We start from the raw sequence: 9,369 nt of genomic DNA, 5'->3' as shown, positions 1-9,369 counted from the left end.
GAAAAATGCAGTTATGTGGACATTTTATAGTACATCACAACACTGAAATTTGTATCTGTAAGACAAGATAAAATATTAAACTGGAATAAACTACGTCAATGTTTATTCAAATTAACATATAAATATTTGTAAATATTCACCTGTAAATTATGACGTTCATGTTGTGGGTGAAGACAGGGAAACCGCACACACAAGTCAGGATGAGAATTACCAAAACCTTCATTAAAGGGATAGTTCACCCAAAAAATGAAAATTATGTCATTAATAACTCACCCTCATGTCTTTCCAAACCAGTAAGACCTCCATTTATTTTCGGAATACAGTTTAAGATATTTTAGATTTAGTCCGAGAGCTCTCAGTCCCTCCATTGAAGCTGTGTGTACGGTATACTGTCCATGTCCAGAAAGGTAAGAAAAACATCATCAAAGTAGTCCATGTGACATCAGAGGGTCAGTTAGAATTTTTTGAAGCATCAAAAATACATTTTGGTCCAAAAATAGCAAAAACTACAACTTTATTCAGCATTGTCTTCTCTTCCGTGTCTGTTGTAAGACAGTTCAAAACAAATCAGTTTGTCATATCCGGTTCGCGAACGAATCACTCGATGTAACCAGATCTTTTTGAACCAGTTCACCAAATCAAACTGAATCGTTTTAAACGGTTTGCTTCTCCAATATGCATTCCACAAATGACTTAAGCTTTTAACTTGTTTAATGTGGCTGACACTTTCTCTGATTTAAAACAAACCAATATCCTGGAGTAATTCATGTACTCAAACTGACTGAACTGCTGTGAAGAAAGAGATGAACACTGAGCCGAGCCAGATATTGACTCGTTCACGAGTCAAGAACCGGTTGCATCAGTTTTCGGATCACCAGTAGTTCTTTCTGACAGTTCGATTCAATAAACCGGTTGAAGAAAATGGTTCACCGGTTCTTTTGGGCTCGACGTAATGGCGTCATTGGCGATGATTGCAAGCCTTCGGTTTACCCGCGCTCATAACACTAGCACAGAATCAGTTCAGAATCAATCACCACAAGAATCAGTTCGATTCAGACACTTTGTGTGTCAGTCTGCTTCACGCTGAATCACACATGTGCAGTATCATCAGCTCCTCGGTTCATGAATCGGACGCGTCTGACAGAAACGGTTCTTGACTCGTGAACGAGTCATTATCTGGCTCGGCTCGGTGTTCATCTTCAGTTCTCTTTTCACAGCAGTTCAGTCAGTGTACTGTTTGAGTAAATGAATTACTCCGGGATATTGGTTTGTTTGTACTCAGAGGAAGTGTCAGCCACATTAAAAAAGTTAACATCTTAAGTCATTTGTTGATTAATGTGTATTGGAGACGCGAACAGTTTGATTCAGTTCGATTTGGTGAACTGGTTCGAAAAGATCTGGTTACGTCGAATGATTCGTTCGCAAACCGGAAATGACCAACTGCTTTGTTTTGAACTGTCTTACAACAGACACAGAGAAGACAATTCTGAATAAAGTGGTAGTTTTTGCTATTTTTGGACCAAAATGTATTTTCGATGCTTCAAAAAATTCTAACTGACCCTCTGATGTCACACTACTTTGATGATGTTTTTCTTACCTTTCTGGACATGGACAGTATACTGTACACACAGCTTCAATGGAGGGACTGAGAGCTCTCGGACTAAGTCTAAAATATCTTAAACTGTGTTCCGAAGATCAACAGAGGTCTTACGGGTTTGGAACAACATGAGAGTATGTTATTAATGACATAATTTAAGTTTCAAACTAACCCTTTAAGCCAAACATAATGTAAAATACACAATTAATATCCAAACCTCATGGTCATCCCAAAGCCCGCCAAAAGTAAATAAAAGTCTACAGGTATGGTTGTGTGTGGATATAGCGAGGTCAATAGCACCGGTCAGGACTTTGGTAAGCAATTATTAAAAAATTATGAGATGACAATCACCACACTAGTACCTGGGGAGATGTAGAAAGAGAATCTGGTGGAGTTTGCAGAAAACAATTAGATTTTACCTTTTAATGGATTTTTCAAATGTATTTACAGTGAGGAAGAAGATTCCATTGATCATGATCTGGTATGCAATTATTAAACAATTATACTGTAAAGTAAGATGACAATCAACCCAGTCTTACCGGGAGAGATGTAGTTTGCAGAAAACAATTTGATTTTAATTTTCAATGAGTTTTTAAATATGAGTGAATAGTGAAAAAGATTATTAATTATTAAAGAATGATACAGTAAAATTATATAGAAATGACCACAGTAGTACTTGGGGACATGTAGAATAAGAGTGGTGGAGATGGCAGAAAACTATTTGATTTTAATTCTTAATTAATTTTCAAAAATGAGTGTATTGTTAGGGTAGTCAGGGACTGGAGACAGAGAATGACAGAGAACGATGTTTATTGAGACACAAGCAGAGGTGAAGGTATTCAATGGTGGAGCAATGGGTGAGGATACGGTGCTGGTGACTTGAGAGGTGAGATGATCCGGAGGGTAATAGTTGATAGAGATGATGGAGGCCGATGACACACACACACACACACACACACACACACACACACGATGGGAACAGCAGGACGCTGGAGATCGCTGGAGAGAAGTAAGTCAGGTATACAGTATGGTTAGTCCTTTTAGAGTTAGCAGGTAGGTATTGACCTAGTTGCGAACGAGACAGGACAATGAATGTGTGTGTGACTTTTGAGTGCTGGGGAGATTGCAGGTGGATGAGTAGCAGGTGAGTGTGATTAGTATTCAGGTGATAGCGTGTGCTGTGATTGGGTGGTGTTGGAGCCTGGCCTGTCTATGACATGTATAGTTCAATTCAATTCAATTTTCAATTCAAGTTTATTTGTATAGCGCTTTTTACAATACAGATCATTACAAAGCAACTTTACATAAAATTACGTTTCTACAATATTTAGTAGTAGCTTATAAGTGGTGACTGTCAGTTTGTGCATGTATGACAGGATTTTTCAGGAAAAATTAATACAAGACATAGTCAGCCAGACGATGAACACAATTAACAGCAATTATTATATGATGCAGTCACACTTGTAGCAATATTTGTTAGTTCTGTTGTTGATTCAGGGTTAGCATTGTAACGCATTTAAACTTCATAATCATCAGGAAGAAGGAGGCGGGAACCGGCGGACAATCAAATCAAACTTTAATAATCAAAATAAACACAAAACAGCACGGCAGCCCCTCACGGCCGACTGCTGCGCACAAACAAAATCAAAACACAAACTAAAATCCAGGCCTGGTCCTCTCTCATCCGTCATTGTTGTCGCTCCTCTTTTATATCCTACCCTCTCCTCCGTGGGACTCGAGACTGGTGGGTCACTCCACCGGCCTCGCCCTGTTCCCATGTCTCTCGGCCCCGCCCCAATCATGACATACCCCCATCACCCCTCGCAGGCCGGGGGGTACTCCTGCGACTGCGCTCTACTAACCCAACCCCCCCCCCCCCCCCCCTCCGGGGGGGACCGCTTACGGTGACCTGCGGGAACCTAGGGGTAGGACAGACGAGGTGAGAGAAAAGGAGATGGAAGGATGAGGAGCGACAGAGACGAGAGAGGGGAGCAAAAAAAAAAAAAAAAAAATTCTGGTTCCCAGACACGCTGCTTCTCGGCCCTCCACCAGCTGGGTGATCTCCTCCGCGGTGCCTGGCAGTTGAACTGGACGGCCCTCGGTGGATGGCACGACTCTCCTACGCGACCCGGTGGATGGCGACGGCTCCTCCTATTTTGGGTAGTCGGCAGGAGTCCCCCGTTCCCTGCTCCTCCGGATTCCCTCACGGATGGCAGCCGCCCCTCCACATAACGGGCGGACAATTAAATCAAACTTTAATTATCAAAATAAACAAAACAGCACGGCAAGCCCCTCACGGCCGACTGCAGTGCACAAACAAAATCAAAACACAAACTAAATTCCAGACCTGGTCCTCTCTCGTCCATCACTGTCGTCGCTCCTGTTTTATATCCTTCCATGTCCTGCGTGAGACTCGAGACCGGTGGGTTGAGCAGGTGTCGCTCACCTCCAATCACTTCACCGGCCTCATCCCGTTCCCACGGCTCTTGGCCCCGCCCCACTCATCACAAGCATCATCTGGGGTCCTCTGAGGGTCAGCATCAGCTCTTCTCAGGTGTTCTGGATCCAGACTGGAGCTTGTGTATATCCTAGTTACCACAGGATGTAAATCCCGTGGCAAAACATAGAAACAAATAGAGACATCATTAGCATAGCTGCTGATCCAACAAAGTAAAATTAATTAGTTTAACCCAAGCTGAAGAATAAGAATGCACATTTGATCAGATAAAACTGCAGTCACAATTTAAGAGATAGATTATTCGAATAGATTTTCCATGATTTTGGCATGCAATTATTAAAGAATGATACAGTAAAATTTTATGAAAATCCCCACAGTGGTACATGGGCTCATGTAGAACAAGAGTATGGTGGAGTTTTGAGAAAACTATTTGATTCAATTTTTTATTAATTTTCAAATCTGACTTTATAGTGAGAAAGATAGCATTTTTCATGAATTTGTCATGCAATTATTAAAGAATGATACAGTAAAATGATATGAAAATCACCACAGTGGTACGTGGGGACATGTAGAACAAGAGTATGGTGGAGATTGCAGAAAACTATTTTGTTTTATTTTTGTGAATTTTAAAATCTGATTGTATAGTGAAAAAGATAGCATTTTTCCAGATTTGGCATGCAATTATTAAAGAATGATACAGTAAAATGATATGACAATCACCACGGTGCGTGGGCACATGTGGAACAAGAATCTGATGGAGTTTGCAGAAAACAATTTGATTTTAATTTTATATGAATTTTCAAATGTGACTATAGTGAAAAAGATTACATTCTTCATGATTTGGGGATTTTTTTTTTTTTTTTTTGTTCCTGATTTTGGCATGCAATTATTAAAGAATGAAACAATGACATGGCAGTTTGGTTTTATCCTTTTTAATATATTTTTAAATAATAATTTAGATTCTCTCCACAAATGCAGGATACACCATACAATAGCAGGTACAGATTGAATGATAACATATGCACTTATTTAGAATTCCATCATTCTTATGAATATGAATAAATATGACAACCGAAGGAGGATTTACTAAAATAATTAGACTGTATCGCTTTACGTACTCTTCAGCATCTTTGCCCGGTCCAATTAGAGTCTTAAGTGAAATATACTTGACTAATTGGTTAACATATTTTTACTTCATTACACTCATATAAATAAAGGTGCTTTAAAAGGTTCTTCACAGTGATGCCATAGAAGTACCATTTTTGGTTCCACAAAGAACCATTCAGTCAAAGAATCTCTTTCTTACCTTTTTAGAAACTGAACCTTCTTTCACCACAGATTCCTTTTGGGAATCAGAAAGGTTCTTCAGATGTTAAAGGTTCTTTATTGAACCATTTAAAAAAAAAAAGGTTCTTCTGTGGCATAGTGAAGTATTTTTATTTTTAAGAGTGTTGCTTTTCCCCAGGCCTTCACCAAAAACCCTCACTGTTATGAAATATGTTCTGACTAAATTCACTTTACCCTCAGGCAACATTTTAAATGGGTTCATAATAATTTATTGAATTAAGATTTCTAGTTTAATGTGTGTAAATCAGGGTTTCTGTTATTTCCAGTCAGTCAGTAGAGGAGATAATCAGACGCACCAGTACAGCTCTGTAAGGACAGAATGAGTCAAGCTCCAAAAACCAAAGATGGAGATTTTTCTCCAGGATTCAGGTAATCTCATTAAAGACAACATGAAATAAAAACTGACCACTTTTACATTGTTAATACATTTTTCTGCTTCTTTTGTGAAAGACTACAGTGGACCTCAAAATATAAAATTTTGCTTTTCCTCTGAAACAACTTAAATTTTTTCAGTTGTCACCAAGCCCTCATTTGCTGTATTACAGTTCAGTCCAGAAAAAGAGCTCAGATTCACCAGAACCCAGCTGTGTGTCCATGAAGAGTGACTGCTCTATGGATCCTCCACCAGAAATGAAGGGTGGAGACACAAGGCAAAGTAACAGGTACACATTTGCGTTGGTATTACTGCTAAAGGATTAGTTCACTTCCAAAATAAAAAGTTCCTGATAAATTTACTCACCCCCATGTCATCCAAGATGTTTGTGTCTGTCTTCCTTCAAAAATAAATTTTCACGAGTTCACATCTACGTATATTAATACCGTAAGTTTATGCGTATTTGGCGTGCTGTCCGGGTGGAGGGCTTCGAGCTCGGGAAGTGGCCCGAACCCAGAGTACTCCCCCCGGTTGTGGTAAGAGTAGATGGATCTATAAGTGAGGAGAAATGGGGTGGAGGAGGGATGCTGAAAACGGTCAATGAACAGAGATAGGTTCTGCTGTCATTTATACCTTGTCATGAGTTGATTACTGATTGGTCTCCACTTGTGTTAATCAGGTTAATGAACTGCGACTGTTCCTCCCGAACTTTGTTATAAAACAGCATTTCACGAGTTCACATCTACGTATATTAATACCGTAAGTTTATGCGTATTTGGCGTGCTGTCCGGGTGGAGGGCTCCGAGCTCGGGAAGTGGCCCGAACCCAGAGTACTCCCCCCAAAACAAGAGAGCAAAAGGACAGCCGCCGGACTACGAACCCCCCAAAACGCAGAGATTTGGCGGGCTGACGTTTTTAGAAGTATGGTCGTTGACCAGGAGATCTCGCAATGACTCTGGCAGAAGTAGAGGAGCAGGCAGGTCCTGTTGGTTAATAGTTGAGGAAGAAGCGGTTACGATGTCGGGAAGACAAGCTCCACCGTCTGCCTGCGAGGTGTAATGATATATTGACTAGATGCGTAATGTGTCCGCTGGGAGGCTGAGGCTCGCTGGACAGATAGAGGAAACGAATTATATTCCTGCGTCCACTGGGAGACTGAGGCTCGCTGGACGGGTAGAGGAAATTAATAGGTATTTACTGTGTCCGCTGAGAGACTAGCGCTCGCTGGACAGACATGGGACACCAATAGATATTTCTGTGTCCGCTGGGAGACTAGTGCTCGCTGGACAGGCAGGGGAAACTAATAGATATTACTGCATCCGCTGGGAGACTGAGGCTCGCTGGACAGATATGGGAGACGAATTATGTCCCTGCGTCCGCTGGAAGACTGGGCTTGCTGGACGAAGAACAGGAAGAGATGGATGCATACTGCGTCCGCTGAGAGACTAGTGCTCGCTGGACAGGCAGAGGAAAAATAGGTATTTACGGTGTCCGCTGGGAGACTGATAGCCTGCCTACGACAGACTTCCTACTTCCGCTCAATTTTATTTCGCTTCTGTACTCAGTCTGATACAGCGTCAGAGCTTTCGGTTTGCCACCGGTCTGGAAACAGCCGGGCCAATCAACGAGCAGAGGGCGGGCTGAGAGCCGTGACGTAGATGCTAAGCACAGAGTTTTAAATTGTAGGTTAGAGAAATCGAAAACTGAAACGACCGCGGAAATGGGAAACGAGACACGGGATGCAGTTCGCTTTGTTATGGAGAACATTCAACTCTTTTTCAAACTGAAGCCAGAACAAGAAGAGTGTTTAACAACAGATTTACAGTGGAAGTTCAATCATAGATTTGAGTTCGATGCATGATGTCTGTGCTTCGATGCGGCTGTACAGGCGCATAACATACGTCATAACTAAACGTATCTGATTGGCTTACGGGTAACCAATGATTTTAAACTTCAGACAAGTGCCCCCTAGCGAGAGAGAAAACACTTCTCTATTATGCCATTGCAGACTCTGCTACTTCACTTTGCTTCGTAGACAGAGTCTGGTATTACCAGGCTAGGAGACTGAGGCCCACTGGACAAACAAAGGAAAAAAAGATGTTACTGCGTCCGCTGAGAGATTTTTTTGCTCGCTGGACGGACAGTGGAAACGGATCAATATTTACTGCGTCCGCTGAGAGACTGGTGCTCGCTGGACGGACAGTGGAAACAAATAAATATTTACTGCGTCCGCTGAGAGACTGGTGCTCGCTGGACGGACAGTGGAAACGAATAAATATTTGCTTCGTCCGCTGAGAGACTGGTGCTCGCTGGACGGGCAGTGGAAACGAATAAATATTTACTGCGTCCGCTGAGAGACTGGTGCTCGCTGGACGGGCAGTGGAAACGGATAAATATTGACTGCGTCCGCTGAGAGACTGGTGCTCGCTGGACGGACAGTGGAAACGGATAAATATTTACTGCGTCCGCTGAGAGACTTGTGCTCGCTGGACGGGCAGTGGAAACGGATAATATTTACTGCGTCCGCTGAGAGACTGGTGCTCGCTGGACGGGCAGTGGAAACGGATAAATATTTGCTGCGTCCGCTGAGAGACTGGTGCTCGCTGGACGGACAGTGGAAACGGACAAATGTTGACTGCGTCCGCTGAGAGACTGGTGCTCGCTGGACGGACAGTGGAAACGGATAAATATTTACTGCGTCCGCTGAGAGACTGGTGCTCGCTGGACGGGCAGTGGAAACGAATAAATATTTGCTGCGTCCGCTGAGAGACTGGTGCTCGCTGGACGGGCAGTGGAAACGAATAAATATTTGCTGCGTCCGCTGAGAGACTGGTGCTCGCTGGACGGGCAGTGGAAACGAATAGATATTGACTGCGTCCGCTGAAAGACTGGTGCTCGCTGGACGGACAGTGGAAACGGATAAATATTGACTGCGTCCGCTGAGAGACTGGTGCTCGCTGGACGGGCAGTGGAAACGAATAAATATTTGCTGCGTCCGCTGAGAGACTGGTGCTCGCTGGACGGGCAGTGGAAACGAATAAATATTTGCTGCGTCCGCTGAGAGACTGGTGCTCGCTGGACGGGGAGTGGAAACGAATAAATATTTGCTGCGTCCGCTGAGAGACTGGTGCTCGCTGGACGGGCAGTGGAAACGAATAAATATTTGCTGCGTCCGCTGAGAGACTGGTGCTCGCTGGACGGGCAGTGGAAACGAATAAATATTTACTGCGTCCGCTGAGAGACTGGTGCTCGCTGGACGGACAGTGGAAACGAATGAATATTGACTGCGTCCGCTGAGAGACTGGTGCTCGCTGGACGGACAGTGGAAACGGATAAATATTGACTGCGTCCGCTGAGAGACTGGTGCTCGCTGGACGGGCAGTGGAAACGAATAAATATTTACTGCGTCTGCTGACAAACTTGTGCTCGCTGGACATGCGGGGGAAAACAGAGCAGATAATATATGTATAATATATATATATTTATTTAAATTTTATTTTTTATTTTTTTTTTTTTTTTTTTTTTTTTTTTTCAGCGCGTCCGCACCGCATCGAGTTGAAAATATCTAAACTTTTCAGAATGCCACAGCGCAAG

The 9,369-nt window shown here is 42.8% G+C and overlaps 1 protein-coding gene across 10 annotated transcripts in view; it reads left to right on the top strand.

The window, feature by feature from the left end:
- The window catches only part of LOC128029026 (NACHT, LRR and PYD domains-containing protein 3), an 88,655-nt gene that overhangs the window by 37,678 nt on the left and 41,608 nt on the right, over positions 1-9,369 (top strand). The window lies entirely within an intron of this gene.

The sequence above is a fragment of the Carassius gibelio genome, chromosome A15, assembly GCF_023724105.1.
Source record: "Carassius gibelio isolate Cgi1373 ecotype wild population from Czech Republic chromosome A15, carGib1.2-hapl.c, whole genome shotgun sequence".
NCBI lineage: Eukaryota > Metazoa > Chordata > Actinopteri > Cypriniformes > Cyprinidae > Carassius > Carassius gibelio.
The sequence above is the reverse complement of the archived record's forward strand: the minus strand, read 5'-3'. Positions and strand labels throughout refer to the sequence as shown.